Consider the following 17,295-nt stretch of genomic DNA (forward strand, 5'->3'; position numbering starts at 1 on the left):
TTGGAAAGAAAATAAAAAGTATGGGAGCATAATTTGCTTGTCATAAACTTTACAAATTTTTTAAAACTGTAATAACTTAATTTTGAAATTACAAATCAAAATGAAAACCTGCTTCTAAAAGGAAATCTGATTGGGCAAAGCAAACTCTGAAGGAACATTGATGTACACAACACAGTGACATAGAGAAGGAGATAACCTGATGTCCGCATCTTCCTTAATAAAAGGAGCACACAGAAAACATGAAACTAAGTGCACTGTTGATTTCCCTATTGATACAGAGAGTTCTGCATAGGAAACAAGGTGATGATTACTGTGTCCATGCATACACTGTCATGGCACAATAACTACCTAGTATTCCATCATTAACTGAGATACAAACTGGCCAAACACATGAACAATCATGCTGATACACATAATGGACATGTAATGACTAATAAGCTCTGGCTGGCCAACGGCTGTGATCCATTATGAGTTCACCAGGGCAGATATGATGCTCTGTCTTCTTGGAGTATCCAACACCATTCATCAGCAGTATACATGGGTCTTTAGCTTTCCCTAAATTTATAAAACCTTTAAATAATATTTGTTTGTGTTGAGGAGAGACAGTGGTCTCAGGTGTTGTCCTTGCTTATAGGCAAAGACAAGTCTGGACAGAATCTCTCCCTGTTATTAGAGAATAGGCTGATTATTGCCAGTGCTCTTATTATCTGCAAGGATGAAAACAGCAGGGGACAATGGAGGAGTGTACAGCCACATCTCAGACCCAGGACACTGTGAGTGTTCACATGTAGTAAAACACCTTGAGTACTTGTATCAACTTCCACATGGCATCATTTACCTGAGTCGGGGATTCTGAAACCTAAATCCAAAATACTTTGAGAAAAACCATCTCATCTTGATAGGCAACAACACAAGTTTCCCACTGTTAATTCTGGCAGGATTCATGGCAGTAGGGCATTGAGTTTGACTCTGGAAAATAGGGAGCCTCAGCCAGAGAATTTATGGCACTCAAGGTAAAAAAAAATGGTAGAGTGCTAGGATCATAAGAGAGATAAAAGGGAGCCAAGTACTGAATAGACTAGAGCTAGAATCTAAGCTCCCAGACTTCACTCATGCTTTTTCTTTTTATGGGAATAAAAGAGGACATGGGCTGTTGTGTCCCTATCCTGGCTTACATTTGCCATGGGAATATATGTTTGCTCACTTCTGACAGGTAAACCAAAACAGTCACTTGAGGTGCTGTGCTTGAAATGAAGCATTGAGCTCCCTAAGGTGTGTGTTTCACAAGACCCCTCCCACTGCGGGTCCAGAGGACACATTTTGTAACCTTTTCTTGATCTTTTTTGACCTCTATAGAATTTAGAGGATGAAATCACTGTTCCTCTGATAGAAACAGACCAGTATTCTGAAGGGTCCCAAACTGTATCCAAATGTTGTTACACAAATCAGAAGCCTCGTCAACCTGAATCTAATTCATAATGCAAAAAAAGATTAAATTATGAGCATACCATTTTAAAATATAAAGCAGCCATTTTAAAACAATAATATATCTTAAAATAATTTATCTTAATATTTTTATTGTCTCTAGAAAACCATTTCCTGTGAGGATTAGGACAAGTCTCTGTGTATGATAAATATGAATTGCCAAGGGGTTTCCTTGGCAACCAAATAGCAATTATCTCAAAACAGCTGCCATCTGGGAAGAAGGGAGGCTAGGCATCATTCTGGGGCATTCTGGAAGGTTCTGGAATGAGTCCAGAAGCTCAGTATGGATCCTCATGCTGTTAGCATTGAAGAGTGGTTCCTGACCGGTGAGACATTTTATTAGATGAAGCCAAACTCTGAAAAGCATACTGGGAGAGAGTCCCAGAGAATCAGGCTATTCACTAAGACTGGTCAGCAATACCTTAAAAATATAAGGGAGGTTATATGAGGCCCTCACACTTTGGAAAATGGAGACTCTGTAGACAAATGGCACACTGATAGCACTTGGTCAAGGCAGGGGTGTCTCTACAGAATGACTTACGAAGCTTGAGCCAGCTGTGGGAAAACAAGTACAAACTCCTAGTTCATCAATAAGTTAGAAATAAAATCCTTTCTTTGGTAAACTCTTGAGTCAGTGGTAGATGCACTATGCTTAACCAACAAGTAAGATATCTTTCAATAAGGATTAGGTGGAGACAGTCAATGTAATTCATAGGGCAGTCGAGCCAGGGTGACTGATGATTCTTTTTTTTAATTTTTTTTATTTTTTGAAACGGGAAGTAAAGGAAATAAAAACACTTTATGATAAAATTCATCAAAACGATCATCCACCATGATCAAGTAGGCTTTATCCCGGGAATGCAGGGTTGGTTCAATATACGGACATCCATCAATGCAATCCACTACATAAACAAACTCAAAGAACAAAACCACATGGTCATTTCATTGGATGCTGAAAAAACATTTGACAAAATTCAGCATCCTTTCATGCTTAAAGTCTTGGAGAGAACAGGAATTCAAGGCCCATACCTAAACATAGTAAAAGCAATATACAGCAAACCAGTAGCCAGCATCAAACTAAATGGAGAGAAACTTGAAGCAATCCCACTGAAATCAGGGACCAGACATGGCTGCCCCCTTTCTCCTTATCTTTTCAATATTGTACTTGAGGTACTAGCTCGGGCAATTAGACAACATAAGGAGGTCAAAGGGATACAAATCGGAAAGGAAGAAGTCAAATTATCATTATTTGCAGACGACATGATCGTCTACCTAAGTGACCCAAAAAACTCCACTAGAGAACTTCTACAGCTGATAAACAACTTCAGCAAAGTGGCAGGTTATAAAATCAACACAAGCAAATCAGTGGCCTTCCTATACTCAAAGGATAAGCAGGCTGAGAAAGAAATTAGGGAAATGACCCCCTTCACAATAGCCACAAACAGTATAAAATATCTTGGGGTGACTCTTACCAAACATGTGAAAGATCTGTATGACAAGAACTTCAAGACTCTGAAGAAGGAAATGGAAGAAGACCTCAAAAAATGGGAAAACCTCCCATGCTCATGGATCGGTAGAATCAATATAGTTAAAATGGCCATTTTGCCAAAAGCAATATACAGATTCAATGCAATACCCATCAAAATCCCAACTCAATTCTTCACAGAGTTAGAAAGAGCAATTATCAAATTCATCTGGAACAACAAAAAACCCAGGATAGCTAAAACTATTCTCAGCAACAAAAGAAAATCTGGGGGAATCAGTATCCCTGACCTCAAGCTATACTACAAAGCAATAGTGTTAAAAAACTGCATGGTATTGGTACAGTGACAGGCAGGAGGATCAATGGAACAGGATTGAAGATCCAGAAATGAACCCACACACCTATGGCCACTTGATCCTCGACAAAGAGGCTGAAAACATCCAATGGAAAAAAGATAGCCTTTTCAACAAATGGTGCTGGTTCAACTGGAGGTCAGCATGCAGAAGAATGCGAATTGATCCATCCTTGTCTCCTTGTACTAAGCTCAAATCCAAATGGATCAAGGACCTCCACATAAAGCCAGACACTCTGAAGTTAATAGAAAAGAAACTGGGGAAGACCCTTGAGGACATCGGTACAGGGAGAAAGTTTCTGAACAGAACACCAATTGCGTATGCTCTAAGAGCAAGAATTGACAAATGGGACCTCATAAAATTACAAAGTTTCTGTAAGGCAAAGGACACCATCAAGAGAACAAATCGGCAACCAACAAATTGGGAAAAGATCTTCACCAATCCTACATCAGATAGAGGGCTAATATCCAATATATATAAAGAACTCAAGAATTTAGACTACAGAAAACCAAACAATCCTATTAAAAAATGGGGGTACAGAGTGAAACAAAGAATTCTCGCCTGAAGAACTTCGGATGGCGGAGAAGCATCTTAAAAAATGCTCAACTTCATTAGTCATTAGGGAAATGCAAATCAAAACAACCCTGGGATTTCATCTTACACTAGTCAGAATGGCTAAGATTAAAAATTCAGGAGACAGCAGGTGTTGGAGAGGGTGTGGAGAAAGAGGAACACTCCTCCACTGCTAGTGGGGTTGCAAATTGGTACAACCACTCTGGAAATCAGTCTGGCGGTTCCTCCAAAAACTGGGCACCTCACTTCCAGAAGATCCTGCTATACCACTCCTGGGCATATACCCAGAGGATTCACCACCATGTAATAAGGAGACATGCTCTACTATGTTTATAGCAGCCCTATTTATAATTGTCAGATGCTGGAAAGAACCCAGGTATCCCTCAACAGAAGAGTGGATGCAAAAAATGTGGTATATCTACACAATGGAGTACTATTCAGCCATTAGAAACAATGAATTCATGAAATTCTTAGGCAAATGGATGGAGCTAGAGAACATCATACTAAGTGAGGTAACCCAGACTCAAAAGGTGAATTATGGTATGCACTCACTAATAAGTGGATATTAACCTAGAAACCTGGAATACCCAAAACATAATCCACACATCAAATGAGGTACAAGAAGAAAGGAGGAGTGGCCCCTGGTTCTGGAAAGACTCAGTAAAGCAGTATTTGGCAAAACCAGAATGGGGAAGTGGGAAGGGGTGGGTGGGAGGACAGGGGAAGAGAAGGGGGCTTATGGGACTTTTGGGGAGTGGGGGGCTAGAAAAGGGGAAATCATTTGGTCTAAGCCCAACAGGCATTGACCTGCACCCAGGCCCTGGACTGTTCGGGGGCCATCAGGGTGCCAACCCAGCCAGGAGGTTTTTTGCCCAGGCCTCCCTTCCTCCCCCACCCCCACCCCCCTACCCCCATCCCCCCCCCCACCCCTTCCTTCATCAAACCCAAAAGAAGATAACCACTCAAATATAAAAATAACATCAAAAATGACAGGAAGTAATAATCACTATTCCTTAATATCTCTTAACATCAATGGACTCAATTCCCCAATAAAAAGACATAGACTAACAGACTGGATAAGGGAACAGGACCCTACATTTTGCTGCATACAGGAAACACACCTCAGGATTCTCCAGCATGTAATAAAGATACATGTTCCACTATGTTCATAGCAGCCCTATTTATAATTGTCAGAAGCTGCAAAGAACCCAGATATCCCTCAACAGAAGAGTGGATGCAAAAAATGTGGTATATATACACAATGGAGTACTATTCAGCCATTAGAAACAATGAATTCATGAAATTCTTAGGCAAATGATGGAGCTGGAGAACATCATACTAAGTGAGGTAACCCAGACTCAAAAGATGAATGCACTCACTAATAAGTGGGTGTTAACCTAGAAAACTGGAATACCCAAAACATAATCTACACTTCAAATGAGGTACAAGAAGAACGGAGGAGTGGCCCCTTGTTCTGGAAAGACTCAGTGAAGCAGTATAGGGCAAAACCAGAACAGGGAAGTGGGCAGGGTTGGGTGGGAAAACAGGGGGAGGGATGGGGGCTGATGGGACTTTTGCGGAGTGGGGGTCCAGAAAAGGGGAAATAATTTGAAATATAAATAAAAAATATATCGAATAAAAAAATAAAATAAAAAATAAAAAATAAAAAAAATAAATAAAATTGACAAATAAACGAATAAAAATTGAAAAAAAAGGAGAGAGTGATTGGAATAGCTTAGAAACTGTAGGTAACATAAAAATCTAAGAAAGCAATATGCAAAATGCAGAGGGAAAGAGAAAAAGAAGAAGCTAAAGAGAGAGCAGAAGGAGCAACCAGGTTTCTTCTTACCATAGGACAGAACACGTCTTTTCTTAATAACAAGGCAGGCTTACTCTTATTAAAGGAACAAAGCTTTCTACTACAAACTTTGGTTTAATTCATCTATCATTAAAAGGTATAATAAGCTTTTTCTTTCTCTATGTAATAAAGATTGGAGCTCATTTTTCATCCAGAATGAGTGAGTTCTTTCTGCACTGGTATTTGGTCTTTTGCTCCAAATGCATATGGATGTGTGTGTGTGTGTATGTGACAGAGAGAGAGAGAGAGAGAGAGAGAGAGAGAGAGAGAGAGAGAGAGAGAGAGAGAGAGAGAGAGAGAGAGAGAGAGAGAATGTAATTGTGAGAATGTATACAAGATGGACCCAACTGGTTTTAATGGAAATATATAAATGTGCATGCAAGAATCTGTATAGGAATGTATGTGTTTGTGCATATTTGCTTATGGAAAAGTTTTTCCTTCTGTGAGCATTATTATTATTATTCCTTCTCCTGGTGCATTAGAAGTTTATTGCTCCAAATTTTCCCCAAGCCTTACTAGTAAGAGCATCTGGACAAAAGGGAAAAGGCTCTAGCAGGTAATTCTTTTCTTAATCTTCTTTTTTATGATAAGGTGCTAAGTGTTCCTCTTTCTCCACATCCTCGCCAACACCTGCTGTCTCCTGAGTTTTTGACCCTAGCCATTCTGACTGGTGGCAAGGATGTGGAGAAAGAGGAACACTCCTCCACTGCTGGGGTGGGGCTGTAAGATGGTTCAACCACTTTGGAAATCAGTCTGGCAGTTCCTCAGAAAACTGGACATGACACTTCTGGAGGACCCTGCTATACTCCTGGGCATATACCCAAAGAATTCCCCAACATGCAATAAATACACATGCTCCATTATGTTCATAGCAGCCTTATTTATAATAGCCAGAAGCTGGAAAGAACCCAGATGGCCTTCAAAGGAAAATGGATACAGAAAATGTGGTATATTTACACAATGGAATACTACTCAGCAATTAGAAACAATGAATTCACAAAATTTTTAGACAAATGGTTTGATCTGGAAAATATCATCCTAAGTGAGGTAACCCAATCACAAAAGAATACACATGGAATGCAATCTCTGATAAGTGGATATTAATTAGCCCAGAAGCCCTGAATACCCAAGGCACAAATCGCAAAACAAAGGACTCCCATGAAGAAGTATGGAGAGGGTCCTGATCCTGGAAAGTATTGATCTAGCATTGGAGGGAATATAAGGACAGAGAAAAAGGAGGGAGGTGATTGGAGAATGGATGGAGAGAAGGTTTATGGGACATATGGGGAGGGGGGATCCGGGAAAGAGGAAATCATTTGGAATGTAAACAAAGAATATAGAAAATAAAAATATTTAAAAAAATAAATAAATAAAAGTACTGGTGAAGTTAAAAAAAAAAAGAAAGTATGGTAGAGGGACAAGAGAAGAACACCAGGTGAATTTGATTGGACATGCATAAAAATGTCAAAGTGTAACACATTATACATACAAAATATAATATTAACTATATCTGTTTAACTTAAATGAAATAAAATGTGGTCATAAAGTAATTTAAATTAACAGAAAAAAAGAAATTTACTTTCTTTGGTCATTGGTAACTGACCCCTTTATCCTAGTTACTCAGGCAGAGACAAGTGAGTCTCTGAAGTCAAACCCAGGCTAGTTCAGAGATCTGGGAGACATACACAAAGAAACCTTGTCAAAAATAAGCAAAGAAACAAAGGAATGAAAGTCAGACAGAAAGAAAGAAACAAAGAAAGAAAATAAAAAGAAAGAAAGATCTCATTACATATGTGTGCAAATAGCCACAAAATTAAACACTACACAAGCATCCATCTTTAAATAGGACAATGAATTGAATATGCACAGTCAGGCCTCCAACTCAGGTGTCCAATATACATTTCAAGGACCACTGAAAAGACCACTGGAGCATTTCTCTGAGTAACAACAAAACAAAATAAAAGCTTCCTTTTCAGTCTGCCTAACTTCCAATTCCCACCCTCCAAAATCCTCACTACAAATCTCAGTGGACTTACTAGGCTTTAAACCAGAAGTTCACCATGGAGGTACGGTTGCACAGCCCAGAAAACAGACTGTTACTCCTAGCACCCGACCAGTGGAAGAGTTTGCCATATTTTGAAGTCCAAGGCCATTCAAATATTAGTTGAGATTTTTATACTGTCACCAGAAGTTCTTATGCTACACTTCTAAAGCTTTTCCAACCTGTTGTCAGGGCAGTCCTAAAAGACCCTTCAGACCCCTTTTTATAGCTTGTCCAACATAGTGGAGTATCCCAGGGGAATATTATATGATACAGTTCATTCACATGCTTCCATGCAAGTGACTCTAATGCCTTTCATTCTTTTAAACAACTTCTACTGGTAGATAGATGAATTTCCCACTAAAATCAAAACACTCTCATCATCCTTATAAAATACATTGTCCTTCACTTTGCACTCCTAGGTCCCCAGAGTCAGGTAATGACCTAGTTTTCAATTCTAACTATGCTGCTCTGACCACAAAAAGGATTCAATTAGAGAAACAAACAGGACTTCCTCCGTGAACTCTGATTTGTGACCTTAAGACTCCAAGACCCCTCCTCAGATTCCAATGTACAGAAAAATAGTTGTTCATTAATGGTCCTGAAACTGTAACTCCGAGGCTGTAGCTTTCTACCATTCTAGAAGCTGTGAGAAAGGCAAATTTCCAGGTCTCTACCTAGACCTGCAGATTCAGAAATACTAGAGATGGAGCCCAGTATTTTGTCTAAGGATATATCCTGATGATTCTGATACTGGCCACACTTTGACCATTAACATTTCTGATAGACATTCTGAATGCATTTGACCTGATGTACACGTGCTCAGAACAATCAGTCCATTGCTATGTTCAGAAGAAATGATTATTCTTTACTATTCAGTGGAATACCACAGCCAGTAGTCCAAAATACCCCAGTTTGTTCTTTCAAAGTATTCTCATTGGAATATGGCCATACCCACTAATTTACACATCGATTGCAGTTTCTTGCCACACGGTGGCATTAGAGTTTTATCACAGACCACATGCCTAGAGAGCTGAAAGCAAATAATCAAACAAGACCCTCTGTAGATACAATCTACTTGGGACAAACTATATAACTACTTATGAATGGAGTTTTAGGACAAATTATAATTATAATAATAAAAGTAATGGGGGAACTTGCCTTTTTTCTTAGATATAAATGAAAGTGCCTTTGGAATTATCTTTTCCTTATAGAAAAAAAATATAGAAGTATTTAGTACCCTAAGTATGTAAACACAGCCCTAACTGGAATCAGAAATGTAGTTTGAGGTGTAGAAGCAGTGTGTCCATGGCCAGTTCAGGTCTGAGACCTAGACAGTTAGCAAAATTTGCATGTGTCTAGAATAGATAGACCAACATCCTAGGGTGTCAATGGAGGTAGGCAAAGCTAGTATCCAGAAATTTGTGCATTCAGTAATGACATAGAAAGGAATTTGACAGATTAACTTTTATCAAGATGCTAAAATTCTTCCAGATTGAGATGTTACCAATAAAACTCTTTTTTATTTATGTATATGTGGGTGTGTATACACATGAGTACAGGTATCCAAGAGATCAGAGGCATTGGTTCCACATGAAGGTGGAGCTACAGGTGATTATGAGTTTCCCTTTCCTTCTGTCTTGGTGAGGAAATCAATGCTGAATAATTACAGCAGCTTTTTCAAGGTACAGCATACACCCAATATGTGTTGGTTTTCTGCACAAAGGTCCACCTGCCTACTCCTGCAGCACAGGTTACCTGTCTGCCCGCCGCACACGCTGGCCGCGCGGGCCACGGAGATCCGGTGGAGACAGAGAGGTGGGCTGCAATGAGATACACCAGGCCAAACAGTTCCACGTGGGACTTTATTTAAGATGGGGAAAGGGGTAGTGGGTGGGAAGGAAAAAGAGAAAGAGAGAGAAGAGAGGGGGATAAACGCTGCTCAGTTATATATGGGTGATGACGTAATTACAGGTAAAGGTGGGCCATTGAATTCTGGGTATACAGAGGCTATTGCCTTGGCAACAGACCTATATATTGTCTTGTCACTTGTATGACGTCACAAGCCTTGCAGGTCTTGGTACCTACAATATGGACTTGCTTCTTTTATTTAGATGTTCAGATTACCATTCCATAGTACGGTGTATATACAAACCACACACAGAGACACATGTACACAAATATACATAGAGAGACACATAAACTCACACACACACACACACACACTTGGATTTGGGTATCAGATTTTATACCATTAGCCTAGAAAGCATGTCAAATATGGAATCAAAATATTGATCTTATTTTTATTGGATATTTTATTTATTTACATTTCAAATGTTATCTCCTTTCCTGGTTTCCCATCTGGAAACCTCCTGTCCCATCCTCCCTTCTCCCTGCTTCTATAAGAGTACTCCCCTACCCACACACCCACTCCAGCCTCCCTGCCCCTACACTGGGTCATCAAGCTGTCCCAGGACTAAGGGCCTCTCCTCACACTGATGTCCAAAAAGGCCATCCTCTGCTACATATGTTGCTGGAGCCACGGGTCCCTTCTTGTATACTCTTTGGTTGGCACTTTAGGCACTGGGAACTCTGGGAGGTCTGATTGGTTGATATTGTTGTTCTTGCTATGAGTTGCAAACCAATTCAGCTCCTTCAGTCCTTGCTCAGATTCCTCCATTTTAGACCATGTGCTCAGTCCAATGTTTAAGTGCAAGTATCCACCTCTGTATTTGTCAGGGAACCAGTATACAACAAAATAAAACCTAAGCCAAAAAATCAGTACTCTGAGTTCCAGCTTTTTTCAGACTTTGGTTCAATGAATGTACACAAAATTAACACTTCTGAGGTCTTCAATCATCATCTCGTTGATCTTCCCCAATTTCTACAGTTGGGACACCTGTCTGAACTTAAACCACTGTTAACCGAACAGTGATGTCAATGTTAATTTCTTTGTTTTTCAAATTAAAAAACAAAAACTTGAGCCCCTAAACCCAGGTATAACCTTTCAAAGGATACATTTGAGTGATCCATATTCGACCTTAAACAATGATACTTGTGCTGAAAACTGTCTCACTTCTGATTGGCACTAACTTTGGTCCAAGAGCAACTTGCACCTCTTATTCAAATAAACTCAATGGGTACTCTTAAAGCTCTATTGCCAAAAGACTCTATATATAGTACAAAGAACAACCACAGAATTATTAGCAAACTCCTTCTGAGAAAAATCTAGAGAGAAAATCTACAAAACAAACAGGTCGCATGAGAGGTGGAAGCCATATTATAGATACAGAAACTGACAGCATTAATCCTATTGTTGTATAGTCTTCTCTCTCAGGAAAGAGTAGAAGTTTAGCATCAAAGACAAAGATGGAGAAGAAGAGATGTCATTCCAGCAAAAAAAAAAAAAAAAAAAAAAAAAAAAAAAAAAAAGTAAATGAGGCAACTTGGTAAGCTAGTGAGGAGGGAAGCCATTTAAATGAAGCCAGCTTCATGACTCCATTGGGCAAGACTGTTCAGCCTTCCATGCTTAAGTAGCCTACTTTCTGACATGTGGTAGTATTATTTTCTAGCTCTTGACTCTTGACGCAGCTGAAATGAGATGTTGCCTGTAATTTGCATCAAGTGATAAGGACTACAAGAAAACCCTCAATAAGTATCTTTAAATATATTATAAATTTAATTTTTAAAAATAAAAACATAAAGCTATTCAAAATTGTGGGACATAAAAAGGAGATCTATAAATAACCCTCTAGGCACCCAAAATGAAAGGATCCAATTCAGGTTCCTCCAAGCCAGATTATAAGGTTTGTATCCATACACTCAGGGAGATGTCTTGAAATGTGTGAATACTCAGCTGGCACACACAGAGACATATGTGCATAAACAGAGAGAGAGAGAGAGAGAGAGAGAGAGAGAGAGAGAGAGAGAGAGAGAGAGAGAGAGGGAGAGAGAGGAAGGGAAGGGGAGAGGGAGAGGGAGGGAGGGGGAGAGGGAGAAGGAGGGAGGGAGGGGAAAGGAGGGAGGGAGAGGGAGAAAGAGGGAGTTGAAAACTCAAACCTAAGTGTATCACAAGAGGTAAGTTGGGATAAATTGTTGAAGAGGGACTAGGGGACAAGAAGAGACAAACACATTCAGCCGATTACTGAGAAAAGGTAAGTGTCTGCACCATCACTTTGATTCCTTCTCTGGTTTCATTTGCTCATTTTCACATCACTGTAAGGTAGGCATATTAAGGTGTTAAAATGTTTGTATGGATTTATTTTTATTAGATATAGTCTTCATTTACATTTCAAATGCTTGAAAATTACATATGCCAACTCCCCTCCCCCTGTTCCCCAATCAACCCTCTACCGCTTCCCTGTTCTGGTATTCCACTACATTGCGGCATTAAAACTTTCCAAGGGCCTCTCTTCCCTTTGATGTCCAACAAAGCCATCCTCTCCTGCCTATGTATCTGGAGCCGTAGGTAATACCATGTGTACTATCTGGTTGATGGTTTTGTCCCTGGAAGCTCTGAAAGTACTGGGTGACTCATATCATTCTTCCTCCTATGGCTCTGCAAACCCCTTTAGCTCCTTGGGTCCTTTCTCTAGCTCCCCCATTGGGGACCCTGTGTTCAGTTCAATAGCTGGCTGAGAGTGTCCCCCTCTGTATTTGTCATGCACTAGCAGAACCTTCCAGGTGACAGCTATATATGGCTCTGGTCAGCAAGTACTTGTGGGCATCTATAAGTGTCTGGATTTTGTGACTGTATATGGGATGGATCACTAGGTGGGGCAGTCTCTGGATGGTCTTTCCCTCAGACTCTGCTCCACACTTTGTCTCTGTATCTCCTTCTGTGGGTATTTTGTTCCCCCTTCTAAGAAGGACCAGAGTATCCATACTTTGCTCTTTCTTCTTCTTGGGCATCATTTGATATGTGAATTGGGTATTCCAAGCTTCTGGGCTAATAGAGAGCATTATTTTTAAAATTATGAAATTTGAAGAGAAACAAAAGGTAGAACTGATTTTACTTATTTTTATAGTTTTTTCTCATTAACCCTTTATTTTTTAACTTAGTTTTACAATAAACAGAAAAGGTGATCATTAAAAAAAATTACCATAGCTGTCAATTTCTAAAATAAGGTTCATGTTTTAAAGCCTTACCACTATATCCTGTAAATACATCCTTTATATACAAGAAATGTGTATAAAGCATGTAATAAAGTAACTCTGATATATAAGATACAAATGGTTGCCCTTAGGAGTTAGTTACACTTGGCTACTTGCAATGAATCACAACTGATTACATCTTTGATTTACATTCTATTTATATAAGAAAAAAGCCACCACTTTATCATATGAACTTCTTTTCTAATTTAAAACAAATAACTCCACAGGTCTAAAGTTGTCTATAATAATTCAGTTATTTGCTTTTTTTTCTTCCTTCTAAAAAGTAGTAGATAGATTTGAGGTTTTTTAATTATAAGCAAAAGCCAGTAGATCATTTCAAGTAAATGAAACAAGTTGTGATACACAATTTAAAACTAAAGTTACAGTTTTAAAAACATTTGTAAAATTTATAACAGGCAAGTTATGTTCTCATACTTTTTTTTCATTCCAAAACAAAAAACAACAACAACAACAACAAAAAAAACCCTTATTCTGGAAATGGAGTCTTTTCCTCTAACTGAAAATATTCAATACCTAATGCTAATGCCCCAACATCATACAAATCAAAACCAAATTAAAATGTTTTACTCCCTACATGAGAGGTCCTGAGTAAGTTCTGAGATGAATGAATAATTTAATATAAGCAAGGCAATGTTGAGGATGTGAAGTCCTTGGACCCATGGTACAATAGACAAAGCAATTACTCAGGCTCAAAAGGAATGAGAGTTATTATTTTTGTTAATATATTAATTAATTAATTAATTTTTTACACTCCATATTTTATTCCCACCCAACCCCTGTCCACCTTCTGACTGATTCACATCTCATACCTCTTCCCCACCCCGTCTCCACATGGATACAACCATCCCCCAATATCAGGAATATTATTTAATGTTTTGTGGCCATGGACAAAAAATTAGACACCTGTTTCTCCTACATCCAGTAATGAACAGAAAATATTCACAACCACTGAAGCTAAATTTGACAGGAAATATTGGCCAGAATGTCCACCTTCACATTAGAAATTCCTTCTGAGTCTTGGGTTCCTAATAACCAGCAATTTCTGATCTTCTTTTCTCCTGTAATAAAGATAAGGGATGCAATTACTAGATCTACCTATCAATTCTTATTCATTAAACTTACAGAGAAACACTGATGTGTATCATTTAACTCCATACAAATTTTTTTCCATACAAATTTTTGTGTGCAGTATTCAGACTTACTACCTATCATTCTTTTTAAATTCACACTATTCAACAGAACATTTGATTGCAATGACCTATTTGCCAGTGATTTTAATTATTTAATATTTTAAACTCTTATCATCTAAGTGATTAGTTTGGGGTACAAATTGCATCTGAGGACACACAAAACAGACAGGTAAAAACACCAAGAAACTCCTTGAAAAGCTGTTGAAATAACAATCCATCTTGTGCTGTGTTCAAAGAATTTAGAAAGAAGTCATTCCTTGTGGAGAGCTGACTGTGCCTTTAAGATGGCGCTGCCTGAGCCTGGCCACCTGGAGTAAACAAGTCCATATAAGGCTGAGGGAATGGATCACTTAGTGGCCTCCTCTCACACCATGTTGCTTAGCCAATGGTAGAGCGAAGCATCATCTCGGACCATGGGCCATCCTAGCGAGGGTATATCAGTCATGCTCAAGGGAGATTTGCGGGCACACCCAGCAAGCTGTAACTTGGCATACATTCTGAGTAAACTCTCTCTGGAAGGAACTAGTGTGCTAGTCTTTCTTCCCTGATGGCCAGGGAACCTGCGCAGCACAATTCCTCTAGAGTTCTTGCAACACCCAAACCTTTCATTGTGCAATCGTTTCATTGCTTAGCTTCTTTCATTGCCATTTCTCACTTATTGCTATAAGAATAATATGTTCGTATGATCAATAAAAATTGGAATAAAATAATTTAAAATTTTTTTCCATTGTGTACTTACTGACTTGGCAATAGCCTACAGATCACCTCCATACACACTGTTTAAGGAAAGATCAGCCACTTTTATTTCCAGCACTCAGAAGGCAGAAGTGGGAGGATCTCTGTGGGCTTGATTCACCAAATGAGTACCAGGATAGTCAAGGTATACAATGAGATCCTGTCTTTAAATAAGAGGGAGGGAGGTGTTCAAGGCCAACCTGAGTTGTTACCGCCCGCCTGATGTCTGCCTCGGGATAACCAGGATTCCTTGGTTCAGGAAGGCATGGGTCGGGTTGAGATGACAGAACAAACCACACTCACCCAGAGGTGGCTTGAATCTGAATGTATTTTTCTGGCAGGAATCTTTAAGCACCATAAGGGGCTTACATTTACATAGCAAAAGATGTATCCGGAAAAGCAGGCCCAAGGAACAATTAGCATAACCATTAGGTACTAGGAAGCTTAAGATTTAACCAGGTAAAACGTTTTTCCCTTGTAACAAATTTACAAGCATGATTCAGGTAGGCAGATTTCTGAGTCTGAGGCCAGCCTGGTCCTTATCTAGTTTGCTTCATTCTTAGAGTAGCAAACACTATGGCAATGTGTAAATGAAAGAAAAGGGTTTATTTGGGTTACATATTGCAGGCTGTCATTGAGATAAGCCAGTGTAGCAATATAAAGATAGAGAATGAATAAGAGACCACAGGAATGCCCCTTACTGACTTGCTCTCCCTGAATTGCTCAGTGGCCAATGTTAATCATCCCACACACACTTGTATAAGGATGGCATCTTCCATTGTGGGCATGGCTCTCCTATATCAATTAACCATGAATATTGCCATAAGATATTCTGATAGAGGCAATTCCCTCTTTGTAATTCCCTCCTCCCAGGTACCAATAGTTTGTGTCAAGTTAGCAAAAATTACTCAGGATACAACATGTCTATGGTGGCTATCATTCTTTTGCTGTATTTCTCATAATGAAGCTCCTCCCTTGCTTTTAAAAGAAAGAGTTTCATTCCCTATAAGACCAAATTATGATTTCTCAAGTATGATGTTATCCCTGTGTACTGTTCTTTCCCTTCAAGGAATGATTTGGCTCCCAAGGATACAAGATCCTCTGTCCTAAAGAAGTTCATTTCAAAAGGGTAAATTCATGTTATCTATATTTCCGAAAAAACAATGGCATACCATCTTTTCTAGCAATGTCAACCCGGTTACTCAGTCATTATCCACTGTCAAATAAAATGAAAACCTGCTTCTAAAAGGAAATCTGATGGGCAAAGCAAACTCTGAAAGAACATTGATGTACACAACACAGTGACATAGAGAAGGAGAGAACCTGATGTCAGCATCTTCCTTAATTAAAGGAACACACAGAAAACATGAAACTAAGTGCACTGTTGATTTCCCTATTGATCCAGAGAGTTCTGCATAGGAAACAAGGTGATGATTACTGTGTCCATGCATACACTGTCATGGCACAAGAACTACCTGGTATTCCATCATTAACTGAGATACAAACTGGCCAAACACATGAACAATTAAGCTGATAAACATAGTGGACATATAATGACTGATAAGCTGTGGGTGGCCAAAGACTGTGATCCACTATGAGTTCACCAGGGCAGATATTATGTTCTATCCTCTCAGAATACCCAACACCATTCATCAGCAGTATACATGGGTCATGAGCTTTCCCTAAATTTATAAAACCTTTAAATACTCTGTCTGTGTTGAGGAGAAACAGTGGTCTCAGCTGTTGTCCTTGCTTATAGGCAAAGACAAGTCTGGACAGAATCTCTCCCTTTTATTGGAGAACAGGCTGATTATTGCCAGTGCTCTTATGATCTGCAAGGATGAAAACAGCAGGGGACAATGGAGGAGTATACAGCCACATCTCAGACCCAGGACACTGTGAGTGTTCACATGTAGTTAAACACCTTGGGTACTTGTAGCAACATCCATATGACATCATTTGCCTGAGTCAGGGATTCTGAAACGTAAGTTCAAAGTACTTTGACAGAAACCATCTCATCTTGATAGGCAACAAAACAAGTTTCCCATTGTTAATTCTGGCAGGATTCATGGCAGTAGGGCATTGAGTTTGACTCTGGAAAATAGGGAGCCTCAGCCAGAGAATTTATGGCACTCAAGGTAAAAAAAAAAATGGTAGAGTGCTGGGATCATAAGGGAGGAAAAGAGAGCCAACGACTGAAAAGACTAGAACTAGAATCTAAGCTCCCAGACTTCACTCATGCCCTTTCTTTTTATGGGAATAAAAGAGGACATGGGCTCTTGTGTCCCTATCCTGGCTTGCATTTGCCATGGGAATACATGTATGCTCACTTATGACAGGTAAACCAAAACAGTCACTTGAGGAGCTGTGCTTGAAATGAAACATTGAGCTCCCTAAGGTGT

The sequence above is a fragment of the Apodemus sylvaticus genome, chromosome 4 (assembly GCF_947179515.1).
Source record: "Apodemus sylvaticus chromosome 4, mApoSyl1.1, whole genome shotgun sequence".
NCBI lineage: Eukaryota > Metazoa > Chordata > Mammalia > Rodentia > Muridae > Apodemus > Apodemus sylvaticus.